The sequence below is a fragment of the Bufo bufo genome, chromosome 2 (genome assembly GCF_905171765.1).
Source record: "Bufo bufo chromosome 2, aBufBuf1.1, whole genome shotgun sequence".
NCBI lineage: Eukaryota > Metazoa > Chordata > Amphibia > Anura > Bufonidae > Bufo > Bufo bufo.
In genome coordinates this window covers 572,526,324-572,551,041 of record NC_053390.1, presented here as the reverse complement: position 1 = coordinate 572,551,041, position 24,718 = coordinate 572,526,324, and the positions used below count along the sequence as shown (strand labels likewise).

Genomic DNA, 24,718 nt, shown 5'->3' with positions numbered 1-24,718 from the left:
GATGACTTGGCACGCTAACTGGAGGGAGCAGAGGCGGCGCATCAACTCACCCCTCACCAACATTACGTGCAAACCTTAGTCCCCCGGATGAACCAAATGACTCCCGAGCAGGTGCATGAGTTAAAAAATTTGATGGAGAACGGGTCGTGGAAAATTTTACACTGCCCCCTTTCAGCCTACCATCCCATTCCCGCCATCCATCCCTTTCCCACCCCCCTGAGCATGTATACAATCTTTCATCTTTTTCTTCAACACCTTCTCCTCCTCACTATACCGCTCCAACTTCTTGTCCAACTCCATCTTCAACATATGCTTGGGAACATTCCAGTTCCAACCCTTCAACTGTCCACACCCCTCAAATTCCACCTGCATCTTTTCCTGCGGCCCGTCATTTTTATCCCTCCACAGAAGACGGGGGCTACCGCTGCCGGTTCAAGAATGTCCACCTCGCAACGCTCCACCTCCCCTCAACGTTTTCAAAATTTATATATATATATATATATATATATATATTTTTTTATATTCTGATTTATTGTTTATATATTTTTAAAAAATTGGAAATGATCGTTGAATAAATAAATTATCTTTACTTTACTGTGTGTTTCCCTTTTTTATTTCATACTCAACTGTGGCCACTCCAGCTGTGGGGAAAGTAAAACGCCCAGCAACAAAACACATTGAGTTTATTATAATGCTTGTAAAATAAAAAATTGTTTTCTTGGAGTTTTAATTTCCCCACGCCTGTAGTGCCAAAGGTAGCAGAATATTTGATGTAGCACGATCAATAACGGGCTTTTCCTAAAGCTCCTTATTGATCATATTCTGGCTGATTAGCACATAAACGAGCAAATGCTTGTTCATCAGCCAATCTGGTGCACGTCCACATGAACCCTTGTGGGAGTCACGGTAGATGTGAATCAGCCTCATCAACAATTAATTTACTAGAGAGCGCAAAATTAATTTTTTGCTCTTTAGCACAGATGAAGCTGTCACATAAAGTAGCGTCATTACCACAAGGGACAGTAAAGGAACATGATGCTGTTAAAGTTGTTGTCCGGGTTCAGAGCCAAAGACGGACCTGCACCCAGCCAAAGAACTCAGCAATTCAAGCTAGAATGCTCTCCCTTGCCATGCATAGGATCACGCAGAGAAAGGGCTGACAATAACACACTGCAAAGCGGAGGATACCGCTAAACAGTGTGTTTGTTTATTTCACAGTCTGTAATGGCCAAGCTTTAAGCAATGTCATAGCAGTTTGACACGCTATGGCAGGGCTACAGCTGTCCCAATAGTGCAGGTGATGCCACGGGACTCAATGATGGACTAAGCCCTACGTATGGCAGTACTATGGAGAGCACAGTACGTATACATTTCCCCATAAAATGCCAATACCCTGCAAAATTCTGTGTTGTAAATGGGTTCACAATACAGATATGTTCAGCTCTTAACCCGGATAACCCATTCTACAAGAAGGCAGATTATGAGTTGTCGTAAAATACAATATATCACTAGTTTAGCATAACCATTCTTGTTAGTTGATTATAAAAAGTTTAAGAAAGGTGTAATAAAAAACACATTTTTATTTAGAATTAGAGAAAACCTTAAAAACAATTACAAAACATTATCCTGCCAACTCACTCTGCCCGCATCCGAAACCAAGTAATCGGCGAAACTGTCCCTCATTCGGGAGACGGCAACGGTTGAGCGATATGACAGATTTTGCAGCCTGGTCAGTGTGCAATCAACCTCTTGCTGGTCCAGGCGCAGTGGTTCCTCAGATAAAAGATAGTTGTGTAGAACTACACAAGCCTTGACTACATCGTCTATGGTTTCCACTTTGAGATTAATGGCTTTTGTGAAAATACGCCATTTGGCAACTAAAATGCCAAAGGCGCTCTCCACCGGTCGTCTAGCTCGTGTCAGTCTGTAGTTACACGCGGTACACACGTTTTGTAGTGTTCAAGTCACGGCTAGAGTACGGCTTTATGAGGTTCTCACACGTTTGGAACTCCTCCTCCCCTACTACAACAAATGGCATTGAAGGTCCATCAGTACCTGGCAAAGGTCTTGGAGGTGGTAATCCAAATTGCTTTGAATACAGGAGGCGTCCCATTGCTGAGTTTTTGAAAGCCATCGAGTCATTTGTCCGTCCATACGCTCCAATGTCAACTGCGACAAATCGATATTCAGCATCTGCAATGGCCATTAAGATAATGGAGAAATATTTTTTTTTTTGTAGTTAAAAAATTCAGATCCACTTCCAGAAGGTTTTACAATCCTTATATGTTTGCCATCAACAGCTCCTACACAATTAGGGAATTGGCTTGTTTCCATGAACTTGTCTGCTATTTGAAGCCACTGTCCTCTTGTTGGATGTGGGATGTAATCCTCGTGCAATACCTCCCACAATGCATGACAAGTATCTTTGACTACTCCGGAGATCGTCGAAATTCCCATGCGATATTGGTAATGTAACGATGACAGACTTTCTCCAAAAAAAAATAAAAAATCTAAATTATATATATATATACAGCGTTCAAAAAAAGACAAATCTTTTACCGTATTGTCACCATCAGCCGCTCTGCAGGAGAAATGGCCCTTCTGTAGCGGGTATCCTGTCTTTCAATGCGTGATGAAATGCGCTGCAGTAGCTGGTCATAACGATCAACAGTCATGTGCATATACAGTGGCGGAAATAATTATTTGACCCCTCACTGATTTTGTAAGTTTGTCCAATGACAAAGAAATGAAAAGTCTCAGAACAGTATCATTTCAATGGTAGGTTTATTGTAACAGTGGCAGATAGCACATCAAAAGGAAAATCGAAAAAATAACTTTAAATAAAAGATAGCAACTGATTTGCATTTCATTAAGTGAAATAAGTATTTGAACCCTCTAACAAAAAAAGACTTAATACTTGGTGGAAAAACCCTTGTTTGCAAGCACAGAGGTCAAACGTTTCTTGTAATTGATGACCAAGTTTGCGCACATTTTAGGAGGAATGTTGGTCCACTCCTCTTTGCAGATCATCTCTAAATCCCTAAGGTTTCGAGGCTGTCTCTGTGCAACTCTGAGCTTGAGCTCCCTCCATAGGTTTTCGATTGGATTAAGGTCCGGAGACTGACTAGGCCACTCCATGACCTTAATGTGCTTCTTCTTGAGCCACTCCTTTGTTGCCTTTGCTGTATGTTTTGGGTCATTGTCGTGCTGGAACACCCATCCACGACCCATTTTCAGTTTCCTGGCAGAGGGAAGGAGGTTGTCGCTCAGGATTTCACGATACATGGCTCCGTCCATTTTCCCGTTTATGCGAATAAGTTGTCCTGTGCCCTTAGCAGAAAAACACCCCCAAAGCAAAATGTTTCCACCCCCATGCTTGACGGTGGGGACGGTGTTTTGGGGGTCATAGGCAGCATTTTTCTTCCTCCAAACACAGCGAGTTGAGTTAATGCCAAAGAGCTCTATTTTGGTCTCATCAGACCACAGCACCTTCTCCCAGTCACTCTCTGAATCATTCAGGTGTTCATTGGCAAACTTCAGACGGGCCTGCACATGTGCCTTCCTGAGCAGGGGGACCTTGCGAGCCCTGCAGGATTTTAATCCATTGCGGTGTAATGTGTTTCCAATGGTTTTCTTGGTGACTGTGGTCCCTGCTAATTTGAGGTCATTAACTAACTCCTCCCGTGTAGTTCTAGGATGCTTTTTCACCTTTCTCAGAACCATTGACACCCCACGAGGTGAGATCTTGCGTGGAGCCCCAGAGCGAGGTCGATTGATGGTCATTTTGTGCTCCTTCCATTTTCGAACAATCGCACCAACAGTTGTCACCTTCTCTCCCAGCTTCTTGCTAATGGTTTTGTAGCCCATTCCAGCCTTGTGCAGGTCTTTGTCTCTGACATCCTTGGACAGCTCTTTGGTCTTTCCCATGTTGGAGAGTTTGGAGTCTGCTTGATTGATTGATTCTGTGGACAGGTGTCTTTTATACAGGTGACTAGTTAAGACAGGTGTCCTTAATGAGGGTGACTAATTGAGTAGAAGTGTCTAACCACTCTGTGGGAGCCAGAACTCTTAATGGTTGGTAGGGGTTCAAATACTTATTTCACTCAATGAAATGCAAATCAGTTGCTATCTTTTATTTAAAGTTATTTTTTCGATTTTCCTTTTGATGTGCTATCTGCCACTGTTACAAAAAAACCTACCATTGAAATGATACTGTTCTGAGACTTTTCATTTCTTTGTCATTGGACAAACTTACAAAATCAGTGAGGGGTCAAATAATTATTTCCGCCACTGTAATTGAAAAAAAATTCAGGATTCGCACGAAGCTCCAAATACAGGACTGAAAAAACGCCTCTGGTCATCCGTTTGGAAGTTAGAGGGTGTATCCAATACCGGCGTCTTCTTCTTTCCTGGTCACGTCTTCTCCATCTCGCTTTCAGGATTAGAAACCTCAATCGCAGACGCAAGTGTGCAGGCAACATGGTTCCAAAATACAATGAGCCTGAATGGAGGTTTACCTGCTTAAAGGGAGTCTTTCACGCCGATTGACCCTATTAACCTATTAACAGACTTATGTCCACGGCATCCCCCCTATTAAAACTGCTCTTACCGTTAGTTGCCTGCTAGCATAGTTCGTCCGAAAAACACTTTTATTCCGTAAGCAAATTAGGCTGTGAAGGTGCCCAGGGGCGGCCTTACAACGGCCGGTGCCCAGGCCCCTGGGTCATTTTCATACCAATCCATTCCCCCTCCGCCGCTTCTGCCCGCCCATCCGCCGCGTCTGCCCGCCCTTGGTCTCTTCTCTATCCTTCCTCCTACTGTCCGTAATCCCGTGCATGCGCCGATGACCGCAATATCGGCGCGTGCGCATTGAATGACCACAGTCTGGCCGGGGCATCACAGTTTACAGTGCGCATGCGCCGGCCCCGGCCTAACTTATGTTCTTGCTGTGATCACGGCAAGAACGTAAGTTAGGCCCGGGCCGGCGCATGCGCACAGTAAACTGTGATGCCCCGGCCAGACTGTGGTCATTCAATGCGCACGCGCCGATATCGCGGTCATCGGCGCATGCGCGGGATTACGGACAGTAGGAGGAAGGATAGAGAAGGGACCAAGGGCGGGCAGACGCGGCGGATGGGCGGGCAGGGGAGGGGGAGTGGTTTGGTATGAAAATGACCCAGGTGCCTGGGCACCGGCCGTTGTAAGGCCGCCCCTGGGCACCTTCACAGCCTAATTTGCATATGGAATAAAAGTGTTTTTCGGACGAACGATGCTAGCAGGGAACTAACGTTAAGAACTGTTTTAATAGGGGGGATGCCGTGGACATAAGTCTGTTAATAGGTTAATAGGGTCAATCGGCGTGAAAGACTCCCTTTAAATACACTGTCAAAGTGGGTGGACTCTTTGAGACACACCTTCTTCTTTAAAAACGGATCCGCTAAACAGAAGCCAAAATGGATCCACTTTACAGGCCGATCCGTTTGAACTGATCCGTTAAATAGTCTCCTGTTTGCATCCGTTTAGCAATTTTTCAGACGGATCAGTTTTAAACGGATCCGTGAAAAGCGAGTGTGAAAGTAGCCTTACACATACTATTTATATGGTTTGCTTTATGAATTTGGTCTTTTTCCAGGACTTTTAGAGCCATGATTGGACGTATTGAATTTTCTATAATAGAAAGTGAAGATTTTTTTTTTTTTATCCTTTTTCTTCACATTGATCCATGTTGGTCAAACATGCACACCACCTCCCTATTCATCTCTATGGGACTGGAGACAGCCGAGTACAGCCCCCGACCATCTACGGCAAGCCCATAGACTTTGAATGAAGCAGTGGTGGTCATGGTTGTGTATGCCAGTGGTTGTGAATATTACAGGCTATAGCTACTAGAGAGGGGTCGTTGATCCAGGGAGTTATTCTGATTGCCTGATTGGAGTCGGGAAGGAATTTTTTATTCCCCTAAAGTGGGGAAAATTGGCTTCTACCTCACAGGGTTTTTTTTTTTGCCTTCCTCTGGATCAACTTGCAGGATAACAGGCCGAACTGGATGGACAAATGTCTTTTTTCGGCACTATGTACTATGATGTTCATAAGATTGGTGAGGGTCCCACTGGATGTACCTGCTTCAATCTAACAGTTATCTAGTGGATAGCTTGTTGTAACCGGAATACCTGTCACCAATCCAAAAAAGTGAGATATTTATATACTCTAGTTGGCCATGCTTTTCTGAGCATGGCTTACTTTCACTTATGAATATGTGTCCCCTCTCGGTCCCAGAGATTTCTGGCACCAAACATGTCAATCTCACGTGACTAGCCACAGAGTTCTTTTCTGGGTGAGGTTTCTCCTCGCTGTGACGTTCTCCATCACACAGGAACTTCTCACAAGACCACACTGTGCTACAACTTCTAATGGGGTAGTGTCTTACACAGACTGGAGTGAGGCGCCACCTCAGAGAAGAGCCCCTTCTGCAGCAGATAGGCTCTCTGTGGCGATGTCTCACTCTGGTTAGATGCTATCCTGTCAGAAGCTGTGGCCCAGCATGGTCTCTAGCAAAGGAGAGAAGTAACTATCCACAACTCGGTGGCTAGTCACCTCAGATTGACATTTCTAGTGCCAGAAATCTTAAGGAACGTTACTGAAGAAAAGGGGGAGGGTTATTAGGACGCATATTCATAAGTGAGCTATGCTCAGGGAAACCTGGCCAAATAGACTATATACTTGTACAGTAGATATCTCACTTTTTTGAATTGGTGACAGGTCCTCTTTGTGTTTAATGTAAGGCTCTGTTTACATTTGTGTTTTTAGGTTACCATTATAGGTTCCAGTAAGTATCCTTGCTGGTTTAAATCTTTTTTGTTAATGGGTGGATCCGTGAAAAAAATAATGTTTGTTTTTTTGGCCGGCAGTATTGAAAGTATGCCTTACAGCCTAAATATTTATGTCCTCCAAGGCTAGTTCCATGCTAGCGCTATGTATCCGGCAGAGAACAACCCGCTGGATCTCTCTGCATTCTGGCATTGCTGGAAGCTTGTACGTCTTAGTCCGGCCCAATTTACTATATTGGGGACTGGCGGAAATCTGGCCACATTCTGGCAAATATGCGGAGAATCGGCCAGAAGAAAACCGATGCACACACGCACGGCCGGACGGAGACATATAAGCTGGAATGCAAAGAGAGCCTTAGCGCTAGTATGAAACTAGCCTAACAAATGCAAAACATTTTCATACTTTTTTCTAAGTATTCTTACTTTAGTCTCATTTTGAAACCAGGTGGGAAAGAAGTGAAATGTAAAGCAAGGCTCTGCTCATTTCACGTTGCCTGAGGGTGCAGAATTCAGGATGTAGGAGCGTTAGTGGTATTATATCTCAGAGATGCATTCTCAGGAGTCCGCACCCTGCAGATTTATTATATACATTGCATTGCTGTAGATTCTGCCATTCATTTCACCCTATTCTTTGAAATGCGGTGAGAAAATATGCAGTTTATTGGAAAACCTTCAGCATGCCTTCAATTCCGCTTTGGTTTTTTTCCCTCTGCGACATGTAGCGTAATAGACCCACAGCATGTGACCAGGTGTGCTATTTTTTGGAAGAAAGCAGACATCTTTTGGTAGTTCTGGAGAGCCCCTTTAAGAGGAACTACATTTCTCTAGAAGTTATTTGAATGCTTTTTGAGGGAAGTCTCCATGTCTCAGTGTACAGTACCTTCTGGCATGTTACTAGGGTGTTGGCTGAAGTTGTCCTTGATCTGACAAAGTAACTTCTAATTGCTATTGCCCTCTTTCGGGGGTCAGCTTAATTTTCTGTTTAGGAAATCCTAAGGATGGAAACGGCCTCTTCATGCACGGTTTGGAATTACTGATTAGTGAGAGTCTCAGTGAAATAGAACAAACAGTGGGAAATTTGGGAGGATTTGAATTGTGGAAAACTTTAGGTGGAAAAATACCTAAAATTGAAAATGGTGTAACCAAAGGTATTTGTTACATGAGGGAATAACACTGATTCTTTGGCAAGTGAACCCAGAAAACGACCTAGTTTTGCTGTTCGTTATTTTGGTGCGCAGGGGAAACACTCTGTAAAGATGAGCTCTCTGGTATTATTAGCAGATGTGTTTCTGAAATGGAAAGTGAAAGCCAGAGTGACTGGTGAAAAATATCAACTAATCCCTGCAAAAGAAAATTGCTTCAAGTGAAGTAAAAAGCTTTTTAATACGATTCACACTATGAAACCAGCCAAAATGACACTGCTGATTAAAGACATGTCCTTCTTGCCCTGATCCGTTGCTGCGTTTAGAATATGTAAATTAGAGCTTAAGTGCACCGAGGGTAGGTCCTAGCCACTCAGTGCACCTTAGCTCCTCTGGACACTCCCCTTCCATCTGGATGCCTGGCTTTGTCAATCAAATGGAGGGGGGTGTAGCCAGGGAAGCAGAGCGGAGGAGCTAGGGTGCACAGAGTGGTTAGGGCCCGCCCTTGGTGCGCTGAAGCCATAATTTGCATATTTTAAAAACACTTTTTTTCCCTAAATGAAGCAGTGGATCAGGGTAAGAAAGGTATGTTCAGTATGAGCAGTGTGAGACAGGAAATGGATGGGTGAACTGGTGGCTGCCGTATGATTCATACCCACATCATTTCCTCAGTACGGATCATTAAAGGGGTTGTCCAGCCGTTAATATTTATATGATCGGTGGGGGTCCAACAGCTCATCTCCAGTGGAGCGGTGGCATAGTGTAATTACAAGTACTCGCTCCATTCACTTGAATAGAGCGAGTACTTGTATTGCACTGCATTTCCGAGATAACGTGCAGTGTAATGAACAGGAAAAAGGCGCTCACATGGAGCTCCGCCTCCTCTTCAAACAGCTGATCGGCGGGGGTTCTGATATTAATTGCTGGACAATCCCTTTAATGTTGAGGTCGGGCAGGAACACAGAGCATTATAAATCATCATAATGCCGTAAGTCCATATGATAGGAGCAGCATTCAGGACAGGAAATTCCACTGATACACGGGGTCAGATTTATCAAATCTGGTGTGAAGGAAAACTGGCTTACTTGCCCATAGCAACCAATCAGATTCCATCTTTCGCATTCCAAAGGAGCTCTGAAAAAAATGAAAGGTGGAATCTGATTGGTTGCTGTGTGCTGTTTTCCTGTTTTGATAAATCTCCTCCACCGAGCGTATTTCTTGCACTGAATATGCTCGTGTGATATTGGCCTTTGCTTGATTCCTTCCTCACCTCTGGGACCCCTGCCCGTCACTAGAACAGGGGATCCTGAGCACAACCTCAGTGAGGAGGAGTGTGACACATGTGCCACTCCATGAAATGTCTACCGGGCTGACCGACACACGGAATTCACTAACAATTCACTCTTCACCTTCTGAACAGCAGTCATGATGACAAGGTCTTCATTCCTGCACTCGAGTTCCCTCCAATTTGAGGTTTACTGCAGTAATATGTCATGGTGGCATCCATAAACTTTATTTTATATGGCTTTTCTTATCCCATAGTTGTACAGAATATCCGGTAATATAATTATGGGCAGGCAAATTACATTGTATATATATAATGGTGGGTTTTAGGCTAGTTTCACACTAGAGCTATATATCCGGCAGGCTGTTCCAGTAGGGATCGGCATTGCTGGAAGTTTGTAAATCTCCTATAATGGGACCGGCCAGATTCCAGCAAATATGCCGAGAATCGGCTGGAAGGAAACCACTGCACCCAGACTCGCTGGAACCCTCGCTGCACACTGGAGGCAGCAGGACCTGCACTGTCAGCGTTATGAGATCACATGACCACTCTGGGTGTACTGGTCCTGCTGCCTCCCGGAGGACTGAGTATTCCATCACTTTCAAGTGGCGGAGGTATTATGTTTAACTTTTTTTTTTGTTGGCACTATACTGGTGGCCACTAAGAGGAGCATTAACTATACACAGCCAGAAAATGGATGCACAAACTAATGCAAAATGGCCATGAAAAACTGAAAGTGTGTCGTGCACCTAAGGCGGGTGTATGAAAAGCTAGGGGGTCATTTATTAAGACTGACGTTTTAATAACCCCTATAGATGGCGGTGTATACGCCGAAGTTATAAAGAGGTGGCCTCGGTGCATCCAGCGCCAGTTCTAAATGGAAGACCGCTTTCTAAAAGAGGCGTAGAACGTGATGAATGAGAAGCCTGTCCATTTCCCCACGCATGTGTACGGGGAAAAGTCGCAGATTGCTGCGCAAATAACCTTTGTGCTGCAATCTGTGCCAGAAATATGCCTAATATAGATGTATTTCTGGTCTGGATAGTCTTTAGTAAATCTTCCCCAATGAGTCTTGTACCTGACTTTTTATTGCTGTTTGTGGTTTATCCCGTTTCTGAAGTCCTTGCCTGCGGAGGACATTTTTGTGAGGGGGGGGGGGGGGGCATTTCTTCACAGAACAAGCACCACTTAAAAAGGTCAGAATCCACAATTCTGAACCTAGGGTCACATCCATCATTTCATTCACATCACCAATCCGTTCTCTCCTTGTATTTAGGTCAGTGGAATATACACTTCGGCCCATACATTCACATGTCAGGAAAATTCCTGGGAGAGACAACCCATAGCACAAGGTGCGGCTGCCTCAACAGTAATGTCGGCAGAAGGAAAGTCCATGTGTCTGCTCCATGCTTTCATTTTAGTATCACTAAATAAACACCAGTTCTTAGAGTTCTCAACGGAAGGAATGATAGGAGGAAATAGCGGAGAAAGCTGTAATAACACGGGTGAACCTGGAAACCGTGAAAGGAAATCAACTGCCGTTCAAATAATTGGTTTATTTCCATGTATCAAGTGTTCTTCTAAGGATGTCCCAGGAAATAAGATATGTTGTGTGATGCAAGAACGACATCTTTACTTAGAGCGGCGTTTCACAGCGATCTTTGATGGCCCCTGCACTGCTGGAGGATACGCCTAATTTACCACAAGACTCACGCCTCGTCATAAATTAACCACATCCCCCGGCAGTCTGTGTTCTACTGGGGCCAGCCGCGTACCCCACCACACCTCCACCATTCCCCAATGTCGGGGGCTGCAGAAAAACGCCCCATGCGACAACATTTTTACTGCACAAGCATTTAACAAGTCGCAAAACAGGGTCTTTTACACCAAAAACTGGAGTAAGGAGCCTTAGTAAATGACCCCCCATTGTGTGGTGAAATCAGAAAATCAGGCAGAAAGCTCAGCTTAGGAAACTATTGCTGCTGCTGACTGAAATTTAGCTATTTTATATTTCATTCTCATGGATACTAAAACAAAAATTAAAAACATAGATTGAAAACTGCAGGTTCGGCTGTTTTCACAAGTCCCATAGCAGTGAATGGAGGGGGGGCTGGACATGGGACTTCAGGGCTCCGATATGTTCCTGACTGGAAGATATTGGCAAAGTTCTCCGCTTTTAACATCGGCCTGAGGGATTAGCTAGTATTGTCAGTTGCGAATCATTTTGGTGCATTTTTTGCAGTGATTTCTTTACTTCAGGGTTCTGTTCTTGAGACAGGAGGCTAAGACCTGCATCTGTCTGACCGTTATGGGAAGAAATGCCATTAATCTCCCAAATGGGATAACCCTGGGTGACAATCACTGGGGAAGGCTTCTAAAATCAATCTATTCAGATTCAGGAAAGATCCAAAAATGTGTGCAGCAGGCCCAGGAGACGGGGCCGGAGGTCTGGAGTGATAGCAGCAATAATGATGGAAGTAGTTCCTCATGGCAGCGGTCCTCAGTCTGGCGCTCCCTGGAGCCGTTCAGTGATAGGAGCGCACACCCTTTCTTTCCACGTTTGGGGTACCCTTGTTGGTTGGCGTTATGGGGGGCAAGGCAGAATCCCAGATGACAAGCAGGGCAGTGCCATGACAACTCAGGTGTTGGTGCGTGTAATGATGTAGCCAGTTTAACGGTAGAGCAGCTCTTTATTGCCAAATAAAGTTCCAATCCGCTACTCATAGCAGTTGTCACCGTTCAGACTTTGCATGGACTGGCAGATCTTACATAGTTTTGCAATTTCCACAGATCTTTCATTTTCACAGGCTGGGAAGGTAGCTAACAGGCCAAGCTGTTGTTTTTCTGAGTTAAAGGGGTTGTTCGGGTTCAGAGCTGAGCCCGGACATACCCTTATTTCCACCCAGGCAGCCCCCCCTGATGTTGGCATCGGAGCATCTCATGCTCCGATGCGCTCCCTTGCTCTGCGTTAGATTTGTTTTCAATAACACACTGCCGGGTGGAAGCTTCCACCTGGCAGTGTGTTCGGTGACGTCACTGGCTCTGATGGGGGCGTGCTGATGGGGCCGTGTTACTGGCTAGGGCAGCGCTAAAGCCTGCCCATCAGTGCCAGTGACGTCACAGGGGCTTCCTGGCAGCCCCATGGAGAGCCCCGGTACATCACCGGAACTCTTGAAAATGCCTTTGCCCTGCACGATTTAGGAGAGCATCAGAGCATGAACTGCTCCGATGCTCAAGTCAGGGGGCTGCCTGGGTGAAAATGGAGGTATGTCCGGGTTCAGCTCGGATCACGGACAACCCCTTTAACCCCTTAAGGACCTAGGACGTACCGGTACGCCCTATTTCCCGAGTCCTTAAGGACCTAGGACGTACCGGTACGCCCTATTTCCCGAGTCCTTAAGGACCGAGGACGTACCGGTACGTCCTGACTTAAAATCTGTATTCCGGCGCCCCAGGGGTTAATTGGAACGGGATTTCGGCTGAAATCATTCAGCCGGCATCCCGTAACAATGCAGGGGGGGGTCATTTGACCCCCCCGTATCGGCGATCGCAGCAAACCGCAGGTCAATTCAGACCTGCGGTTTGCTGCGCTTTTTGCAGTTTCTGATCGCCGCGGTCCCTGACCGCGGGGATCAGAAACTTTAGAGTGGCTAAAATCATTATTTTTCACCCCCCCCTGCACCCCTGCACGATTTTATGCCGGAGGGTGGTGCGGGGGGGGGTGTCGCAGGCGGTGGGGGCGTTGCGGGAGGCGGGCGGTGCGGCAGGCGGGATCGCGATCCCCCGCCCGCCTCCCCATGAACGATCGTTGGCTTCTAGTGGGTATACCAGGGTGCCAGCACATTGCTGGCACCCTGGTATAAACGGCTGACATCTGTGAAGATGTCAGCCGTTTAACCCTTTCCATACCGCGGTCCGTACGGACCGCTGTATGGAAAAAGTTAACTGTCATCGGTCAGGGAGCTCCCTCCCTCTCCATCGGGGGGCTGCTGTGGCTTTGCAGCCCCCCGATGGAGAGGGAGAGAGCCCCCAGAGAGCCCCCCTCAGCCCCGTGCTTACCCTTCCCCGTCTGCGAAGTTCTGAGCAGACGGGGAGGGTTCCCATGGCAACAGGACGCCTGCTCAGGCGTCCTGCTGTCCATGGTGCTGAACAGATCTATGCTAAAAGCACAGATCTGTTCAGTGTAAGTAAAATACAGTACAGAACAATATATATTGTTCTGTACTGTATTATACAGACACCAGACCCACTGGATCTTCAAGAACCAAGTGGGTCTGGGTCACAAAAATGTAAAAAAAAGTGAAAAAAGTTAAGATAAAAAAAAAAACATTTATCACTGAATAAAAATTAAAAAAATAAAATAAACTACACATATTAGGTATCGCCGCGTCCGTAACGACCTGATCTATAAAATGGTCATGTTACTTTCCCCGCACGGTGAACGCCATAAAAATAAAAAAATAAAAACTATGAGAAAATTGAAATTTTGCCCACCTTACTTCCCAAAAAAAGTAATAAAAGTGATCAAAAAAGTCGCATGTACGCCAAAATAGTACCAATCAAACCGTCATCTCATCCCGCAAAAAATGAGACCCTACTCAAGATAATCGCCCAAAAGCTGAAAAAACTATGGCTCTTAGACTATGGAGACACTAAAACATGATTTTTTTTTTTTCAAAAATGAACTCATTCTGTAAAACTTACATAAATAAAAAAAAAGTATACATATTAGGTATCGCCGCGTCCGTATCGACCGGCTCTATAAAAATATCACATGACCTAACCCCTCAGATGACCACCGTAAAAAAATAAAAATAAAAACAGTGTAACAAAAGCCATTTTTAGCCATCTTACGTCACAAAAAGTGTAATAGCAAGCGATCAAAAAATCATATGCACCCCAAAATAGTGCCAATCAAACCGTCATCTCATCCCGCAAAAAATGAGACCCTACTCAAGATAATCGCCCAAAAACTGAAAAAACTATGGCTCTTAGAATATGGAGACACTAAAACATTTTTTTGGTTTTAAAAATGAAGTTATTGTATAAAACTTACATAAATAAAAAAAAATGTATACATATTAGGTATCGCCGCGTCCGCGACAACCTGCTCTATAAAAATACCACATAATCTAACCTGTCAGATGAATGTTGTAAATAACAAAAAAAAAAAACGTGCCAAAAAAGCTATTTCTTGTTACCTTGCTGCACAAAAAGTGTAATATAGAGCAACCAAAAATCATATGTACCCTAAACTAGTACCAACAAAACTGCCACCCTATCCCGTAGTTTCTAAAATGGGGTCACTTTTTTGGAGTTTCTACTCTAGGGGTGCATCAGGGGGGCTTCAAATGGGACATGGTGTCAAAAAAAACAGTCCAGCAAAACCTGCCTTCCAAAAACCGTATGGAATTCCTTTCCTTCTGCGCCCTGCCGTGTGCCCGTACAGCGGTTTACGACCACATATGGGGTGTTTCTGTAAACTACAGAATTAGGGCCATAAATATTGAGTTTTGTTTGGCTGTTAACCCTTGCTTTGTAACTGGAAAAAAAATATTAAAATGGAAAATCTGCCAAAAATGTGAAATTTTGAAATTGTGTCTCTATTTTCCATTAAATCTTGTGCAACACCTAAAGGGTTAACAAAGTTTGTAAAATCAGTTTTGAATAGCTTGAGGGGTGTAGTTTCTTAGATGGGGTCACTTTTATGGAGTTTCTACTCTAGGGGTGCATCAGGGGGGCTTCAAATGGGACATGGTGTCAAAAAACCAGTCCAGCAAAATCTGGCTTCCAAAAACCAAACCGCGCACCTTTCACTCTACGCCCTACTGTGTGCCCGTACAGTAGTTTACGGCCACATATGGGGTGTTTCTGTAAACGGCAGAGTCAGGGCAATAAAGATACAATCTTGTTTGGCTGTTAACCCTTGCTTTGTTAGTGGAAAAAATGGGTTAAAATTGAAAATTAGGCAAAAAAATGAAATTCTCAAATTTCATCCCCATTTGCCAATAACTCTTGTGCAACACCTAAAGGGTTAACGACGTATGTAAAATCAGTTTTGAATACCTTGAGGGGTGTAGTTTCTTAGATGGGGTCACTTTTAGGGAGTTTATCCTCTTGGGGTGCATCAGGGGGCTTCAAATGGGACATGGTGTCAAAAAACCAGTCCATAAAAATCAGCCTTCCAAAAACCATATGGTGCACCTTTCACTCTACGCCCCGCTGTGTGGCCGTACAGTAGTTTACGGCCACATATTGGGTGTTTCTGTAAACGGCAGAGTCAGGGCAATAAAGATACAGTCTTGTTTGGCTGTTAACCCTTGGTTTGTTAGTGGAAAAAATGGGTTAAAATGAAAAATTTGACAAAAATATGAAATTCTCAAATTTCCTCCCCATTTGCCAATAACTCTTGTGCAACACCTAAAGGGTTAACAATGTATGCAAAATCAGTTTTGAATACCTTGAGGGGTGTAGTTTCTTAGATGGGGTCATTTTTGGGTGGTTTCTATTATGTAAGCCTCGCAAAGTGACTTCAGACCTGAACTGGTCGCTAAAAATTGAGTTTTTGTAAATTTCTGAAAAATTTCAAGATTTGCTTCTAAACTTCTAAGCCTTATAACATCCCCAAAAAATAAAATATCATTCCCAAAACAATTCAAGCATGAAGTAGACATATGGGGAATGTAAAGTCATCACAATTTTTGGGGGTATTACTATGTATTACAGAGGTAGAGAAACTGAAAATTTGAAATTTGCTAATTTTTCAAAATTTACGGTAAAAATTGTATTTTTTTATGCAAAAAAATTAACTTTTTTGACCCAATTTTAGCAGTGTCATGAAGTACAATATGTGACGAAAAAACAATCTCAGAACGGCCTGGGTAAGTCAAAGCGTTTTAAAGTTATGAGCACTTAAAGTGACACTGGTCAGATTTGCAAAAAATGGCCTGGTCCTTAAGGTGAAAATGAGCCTGGTCCTTAAGGTGAAAATGAGCCCGGTCCTTAAGGGGTTAATCTTTCCAGCACTGCACTTTTCTCTCACGTTCCAACATCCGGACATGGTGCAATATTCCTCTTGCAGCTTTCTGCACAGCCTCGCTTTACTTCAATTATGTACTCACAATGCGGCAATACAGGTTTCTACTGCGGGATGTAGTCCTTAGCAGGTCCTCTGTCTGCCTCCAAAGTATGTCCAGGTGCCCGAAGCCTTTCAGCTGCGGAGTCTATAAGTCTCCCAGACATGTTATCTCCCCAGTCTTTGCAGCTCGCACCATCTTTTAACGCTGAAATGCTCCAAAAATCTCTCTTGTTCCCTTGTCCACTCAGAGGCTGGTTAAAAGGCTTTTTCTTCTTCTCACTGTCAGAGCTGGTCTTTTTCTGCTTCCTCACATGTCTATATTTCTCTCAGTTCTCCCTTATTCCTCCCTATAGGGAGCAAGAAACAGCCGACCTAGCAGTGGTTACGCATGGACTGTTAAAGGGCTGTCTCACTTCAGCAAATGGCTTTTTTTGTGTAGAGAAAGGCACTTACTAATGTATTGTAATTGTCCATATTGCTTCCTTTGCTGGATGGATTTATTTTTCCATCACATTATACACTGCTCGTTTCCATGGTTACGACCACCCTACAATTCATCAGTGGTGGTCATGCTTGCACACTATAGGAAAAAGCACTGGCCTGTTTGGTGGCCGGGACCATGGGAGCGCACATAGGCTGGTGCTTTTTCTGATAGTGTGCAAGCACGACCACTGCTGCTATATTGCAGGGTGGTCATAGCCATGGAAACGAGCAGTGTGTAATGTGATGGAAAAATGAATCCAGCCAGCAAATGAGGCAATATGGACGATCACAATACATTAGTAAGTGCCTTGTATTAACTTCCTCTACATGATAAATGCCATTTGCTGAAGTGAGACAACCCCTTTAACTCCTTCTGCAGCACACATACAGGGTTTGCACAGAAACACACTTTAACCCTCTAATAGTGAAACACTACGTAGCAGTGGGACACTGCAATTGGCAGCAAGCCATACGGATGCATCATTTCAGCTCTATTTTAGAGTCTTTTTCAGGCCTGATATAGGCTTGAAAAAGATGATCAATAAGGGTTGTTTCAGGCTAGCGTGTGCAGTCTGGAAATCATGCTCCGCATGTGAGCGTGATCCTCCATTCTGGACACTGCTCGTCCTGCAGGAGCGCACGGTATTATACTGCAGTTGTGAAACAGCCCTAAAAGTGAGTCCTTCCTCTAAGATTTCTCTATGTATGAAAGGTTTTTGGGAAAAGGGAGTGTTACATGCTGATTTAATAATTCAAATTTGTTTTAAATTTGTTAAACCCCTCCTCACAAGCATTGGTGTACTTACTCCAGATCGGCATAACCCCTTTTTGTTTAAGGCTACTTTCACACTAGCGTTTTTTGCGGATCTGTCGTGGATCTGCAAAAACACTTCTGTTACAATAATAAAACAAGCAGCGTTTTGGTGTCCGCCTCCAAAGCGGAATGGAGACTGATCGGAGGTAAACTGATGCATTCTGAGCCGATCCTTTTCCATTCAAAATGCATTACGGCTAGGGTTGTTGCGGGTATCGAAATTTCAATACCCAATCGATACGATACCGGGATTTCCATTTTTTCGATACTGGGCTGCGCAGTGTAGTATCTCTGAACATGAGCACGCTGCTGTCAGCACGCTCATGTTCCCTCAGCAGCACAGGGGAGAAGGAAGCAGTCTCTCCCTCCCCCTGTGCTGCTGCCACCAATGAACGGAAAGAGGGGCGGGCGCACTGCGCCACCAATGATACGACTTTTCCTACACAGAGCGTCTCCCAGCACTTACTATTATTCCTGGGCGCTGCTCCGTTCGCCCGCAGTGCCTCATTACTGTCTCCTCTCCTGCTCCATATGCCAATTACTATCGGAGCAATGGGGAGGAGACATCAGCTTCTCTAGTGGGCGTTCCTTCTCCCTGCGCTGCGATTGGACAGAGCTACAGCCAGGGAGAAGGAACGCCCACTAGAGAAGCTGATGTCTCCTCCCCATTGCTTTGATAGTAATTAGCATATGGAGCAGGAGAGGAGACAGTAATGGGGCACTGCGGGCGAACGGAGTGGCGCCCAGGAATAATGGTAAGTGCTGGGACATCGCTGGGCACCGCTCTGTGTAGCCTAATACTTAGTCTGGGCTCATATAAAGAAGTATTTACCACATAATACAGGAGGGGGGTGCCGGCAGCAGAATCGCATTGCCGGCACCCTGCCCCTGACAGGGAGCTGCGATCAGCGGCAGTTAACCCCTCAGGTGCGGCCTGGTTTGATCCTTGCTATGGGGCGATTACTTCTCTATGTGCGCCACTGCTGACTATACGTAGAAAATAGCTTCTGAAGGTATGCTCATTTGGTGACAGCTATCTCCCTGCCTCCTTCTCCTTTGCTGTCAGAGACACCCTGCTGGCAGTCATCTCTAGCAATGTTCATCTCTTTTACTATACCTGATCCACCTCCAGTGGACAGTCAGGCAGCCCTAATGCACAGTGGACTCCTAGTTTGTATGGCCAGCTATAGGTGGTATAAATGCTGTACATGGAGGTGATAAAATCACTGCTGGTCTTCAGATATTTAATATTGAGTCTCTTTCTGCTTCAGTACATTTATATTATCACAGCCTCAACTTTTCCATGCAAGTGTAACAACGTCTGCATGTATTATTAATGTGTGTTCCTTTATACAAGCCGGGGTTCCGCTCTTCTGAATTGTTTGATCTGTGAGTCATAATAGAAAATCAGTAGAACTATTGTCATAAGAGGCAGACTCGCTTTGATGCCACCTGTGGATAATCGTGGGTGCAAATAGGCAAAATTGGAACACTGATTAGAACCTTGTTACCGGGAGCTAAGAATTATCTTTATTGTTTCATTATAATTTTCCAAATAAAGGGCTATAATATATTTTGTATTCAGTAGTACAAGCACTACATTCAGATTGCACTTAATAATGCAATGCCACAACAGGCTCAATACTATCCCAGTGACAGCCTCATCCTAGTAAAGAAGTTTGTTGCTGTAGAAACACATGAGCTTGAAGCTGCTCCCTCCTTTCATGTCAGGAACCGTGTGCTATGTGCTGGTTCTGGTGTATTACCGTGAATTCTGAGTTCGGGAATGAATAGGCTTAACACATGTTAGGTGTGTAAAAAGTTTACTAGACTATGGTAAAAGATGTATACAAACAAAAACGTACAGAGTAAAGTAAGTAACCGTGAAAAAATGAGCCAACTCCCCATCGACCAGTTCCCAACATGGCACATGGCCGATGCTCATATGATACAAAGAGAGGTGGTGGTAGCAAGATATCTTACCCTGATGATGTCCTCAATGGTGCTGAGCACTTTGTTACATAGCTAGATGATTTCTAGCCTCTTGGCCCTTCCTAGCCCCTCCTAAAGGTCTTATAGGCAGTACACATGAACAGTTTCTTTAGAATGTGGCCATGTACCACTAACCAACTACCGTATTTATCGGCGTATAACACGCACTGGCGTATAACACGCACCCTTCATTTTAAGGGAAATTTCAGGAAAAAAAATTAAATTTCAAATTGTACTGCTATGGGGTGGGGGGATCTGTGGATGGAACTGTTATGGGGGGGATCTGTGGATGACACTGCTATATGTCATCCACAGATCCCCCTCATAACAGTGTCCATTTCAAATTGTACTGCTATGGGGTGGGGGGATCTGTGGATGGAACTGTTATGGGGGGGATCTGTGGATGGAACTGTTATGGGGGGGATCTGTGGATGACACTGCTATATGTCATCCACAGATCCCCCTCATAACAGTGTCCCCCAATACACCGGGCCTCTGCTCACCGAAGTATTTATAAACGTGAATCCTTATCCTGTTATTAAGCTGCCCTCTCCAATTTTCCCATGTTCCCCTGTATCCCCACAGCACTTACGATTCACACGCTTCCATAGCAGGCAGGGCGGATGGCAGCAGTAACGTCACTCACTGACGTCGCGCGTCTGCTCCGCCTGCTTCATTCATAAAGGGGGCGGAGCAGGCGTCAGTGAGTGACGTTACTGCTGCCGTCCGCTCTGCCTGCTATTGAAGCTTAAGTAAGTGCTATGGGGATACAGGGGGGACATGGGAACATGGGAGAGGGCAGCTTAATAACAGGATAAGGATTCACGTTTATAAATACTTTGGTGAGCGGCGGGGCCCGGTGTAAGAGTACAGTGACTGCACCGGGCCCCGCCCCTAGTTACGGACTCCAGCCCCTCCTCTCTCCCGGCTCATACAGCGCAATGAATATCGGCGTATAACACGCATACATGATTTGCCCCCTATTTTCAGGGGGAAAAAGTGCGTGTTATACGCCGATAAATACGGTACATTGCAAGGAATTAAAGGGGAAAGGACTAAATACCTTGCTACACATCCAATCTTCTGCCATAAGTCCAGTTGTATCCAAGAACATAGAAAACAATGAATAGCACTCCAGATTTGCTGCAATTTTCGCTTAAAGGGGTTGTCTCACTTCAGTAAGTTGCATTTATGATGTAGAAAAAGTTAATACAAGGTCAATACAAGCCACTTACTAATGTATTGTTATTATCCATATTGCTTCCTTTGCTGGCTGGATACATTTTTTCATCACATTATACACTGCTCGTTTACATGGTTACAGACCACCCTGCAATCCAGCAGTGGTGGTCGTGTTTGCACAACATAGGAAAAAGAAGCATCAGCCTCTATGGTGGCGGGGACCATGGAAGCGCACATAGGCTAGTGCTTTTTGCTATATTGTGCAAGCATGACCACCACTGCTGGATTGCAGGGTGGTCTGTAACCATGGAAACAAGCAGTGTATAATGTTACAGAAAAATGAATCCAGCCAGCAAAGGAAGCAATATGGACGATCACAATACATTAGTAAGTGCCCTGTATTAACTTTATCTACCTGATAAATGCCATTTTCTGAAGTGAGACAACCCCTTTAATTTATTTAATCAGAGTGACACCTGGTTTCATGGTAACCAGTAGCAACATTTCAGACTGATGACCCTTCCTGAGTGTAAGCTTTAATGAAAGAGTATAGGGAAGCCCTGTCCAGTATGCTGCTGATATGGCTAGAAACACATTGTGTATGGCAGGGAGCCATCAACATTTTTAACAGGATTTCCATGGTCACATGTAGGGTGGTTGGATGCTGGGAGGGCATAGTCTACAGCTTGCAGCTTTTTTTTTTTTTTTAGAGATCACTGGTAACAGGGTTCTTAAGAAGAAAACAGGAAAAAGTGAGGAGTGCAGAGCCCGGGGAGCACTGGATTCACCGCTTCCCAGTCCTTCTGCACTAATGAGCACTTCCATAATGAAAGCACTCATTAGTATTCACCCCATAAGATGCACTGACATTTCCACCCCTCTTTGGCTCTGATCTAAGGTCTGGTGGGGTTCTGATTTGAGATCTGATGGGGGTCTAATCTGGGGTGTGATGAGGGTCTGATAGGGTCTGATCTTACGTCTGAGCGATGGGGGTCAGATTTGAGGGTTTAATGGGAGTCTGATCTGAGGTATGATGAGCAATGGGGTTCTGATGGGACAATTTGAGGTCTGATGAGAGATGGTGGTATGATCTAAGGTTTGATGAGGGATGGGGGTCCTATCCGAGGTCTGATGAAGAATGAGGGTCTGTTGGGGGTCTGATCTGAGGTCTGATGAGGAATGGGGGTCTGATTTGGGGGTCTGATGAGGAATGGGGCTCTAATTTAGGGTTCTGATCTGAGGTCTGATGAAGAATGGGGGTCTGATTTGAGGTGGTCTGATTTTAGGGTTTGAAGATTGGGGGTCTGATGAAAAATATTTTTGTCCTATTTTTCTCCTAAAACCTAGATGCGTCGTATGGTTGGATGTGTCCTATGGTGTGGCAAATAAGGTAAATAGAAAGTACTTATAATTTACTTCAGTTCAAAAACTGTCTTCATTCTTAGTTTGGATTGCAGGTCATGTGACGTCGCTTTCAGGGTTTCTTCTGGATGTCATATCTGACGTCACCTCCAGTGTACAGAGCAGACTTGCATGCAAGGGAGTTTAGTTTTTAGCATAATGATGAAACGATAGTTGTGCCCCGTATCTCGAAGAAGAAGAGGCAAACAATGGCACGTGCTTTGAATGCCAAGAGCATTAAAAAGTACTTTATGACTGAAATGTCTCAAATAAATGTATTTTTTTTAAAGAAATATCATTAGAAAGGTTTTTATTTTTTATATTAGTTGGGAAAACTACTTTACAGCAAAGCTCATTGGGATAAAGTATGCAATGGAGATCTCAGGCAGCTGTCTTGCTAGTGCATATACTGTAGAATACAGCATTCCAAAAGGTGATTTTTTTTGTATTTATTTTTTGAAAATTGGGGCATTAATGGCCTTGGTCATGATAAAGACTTAATCAGATTCTAGTTAATATAAAATTAGGTTACATAGTTGCATGGTTACATTGTACAGTTGGAAAAAGATATACTGGTATGTCCATCAAGTTCAACCAAGGGAGAGGGTGTGGATAAAGGGAAGGGGTATGACTAGACCTTAAAAAATAGTTGTTCCCTGTTGATCCAGAAATCCATGTTGCACAAATCAGTCTGTCCCAAAAATAAAAATGACCTCCCCAACCCCAAATTGATAATTTTGTACTCATTTTACCATAATAATCCCCCACCTTCTCAAATTATTGCAAACCATCTGAATAAATTACTACCAAAAGGTTCATTTATCTAGAAAACCGATGAATACACATAATAATAAGTGTTTGAAATCACGGACTTAAGACGTGTTATTTTTTGCTAATCAAAATCTTTACATACCGGAACCATTCAGGAACAGGAATTAAGATAGCTTTGATTTTTCATATTGCAAGAACACTGATTGCCAAGGATTACATGAAGAAACGTAATAGTAGAATCTTGGATCGCTTGTTTGCAGACTAATTCTGTATCTACAATTTGAGGGCCTGTTCACATGACCTTATTTTTGCAATTTTGCAGATCGGATGCGGACCCATATATTTCAATGGTGCCGCAAAAGATGTGGACAGCACACCGCGTGCTGTCCGCATCCACACTTCCTATTCTTGTCCATTTTTGCAGACAAGAATAGGCATTTCTATCATAGGAAAGACGTTCCGATCCACAAAATGTGGAACGCACACGGCCAATATGTTGTGGCTCTCAAAAACTGATATGGTCGTGTGAATGGACCCTAAAACTGCAGATTTTATATACACTCTGTGCAAAGTTGGACAAAATTGGATAACAATTTACAGAAACTATCAAAGTGAGCAATTAGGTTCAAGTGACTAAACAGGTCCTATTTATCCATGTGGTTTAATGTTGTCATATAATATCCAGGAAATCCTTTTAACAGTATGATTATAGGAGAAGGAAAATGGCCAGGAATGATTCAAAATGGCCGCCAGCAATCTGTCTTAGTATGTGGGCAGTACAGTGCAGTCTATGTAGAATGTTCATAAATTACAAGCCAACCAGGATACTTTGAGGGTTTGGCCATCCACTTGGCATATTGAATCTTGAAATGTTACGCCATTCCTCTGCTGAAGTTGAGACGATGAAACTTTTTAAACCATCACAGTTGAGAAATCTGGCATAAATCAGCTCACTGGCTAACCAGTCCCAGTTTCCCACCCACTTGTCCAAACCGGGGTGGTGTAAAAATGCAAAATGTTGCAGTTTTTTGTGCTAATAAGCCCCAAAAATGGCAAAGCCCTCTTTTACAACTTTTTCAAGTCAGAATTCTGGGCGGAACGTTATAAATTTTCCCAATTGTTCTTAGAGCATACAAGATTAAAAAAACAAAACAAAGAAAAACTTAACTGAATCTAGCAAAAGAAGAGGATGAAAACCATACCAAAGAACAATTATGTCCTCCTTAAGGCCTCTTGCCCACGACCGTATGCCCTCCAAGATATACGGTCAGTGAGCGGGTGTTATGTCCCGGAGCGGCATTGATCGTGCGCACGGGAGCGCACAGCATCATACATTACAATGATGTTGTGCACATCGGGCTGCCCGCGGGACTATTGTCCTGCACTCGTATGATCATATAAGTGTGGGACAGTAGTCCCGCGGGAAGCTCGACGTCCACAGCATTGTTGTAATCTATGAAGCTATGCGCTCCCGTGCACACGATCAATGCCGCTCTGGGACATATGGCCCGCTCACGGACCGTATATCTCGGAGGGCATTGGGTCGTGTGCAAGAGGCCTAAAGGGGATTTCCGGGATTACTATAGTTTTTAGAAGATATGCTAGCAGACATATTGTTGCTTACCTCATGTATATCTTTTTCAGTTTAGACTCTCCTGACCCATTTTCACCATGTAAAGAAATCACTCTAGAGTCTTTACATCCTGCACATAGCACTTCCAGTTGTATCCAACCAAACCCATG

General features: G+C 44.2%; 1 protein-coding gene across 1 annotated transcript in view; it reads left to right on the top strand.

The window, feature by feature from the left end:
• TSPAN5 (tetraspanin 5) overlaps positions 1-24,718 on the top strand; it is a 176,268-nt gene that overhangs the window by 36,258 nt on the left and 115,292 nt on the right. The window lies entirely within an intron of this gene.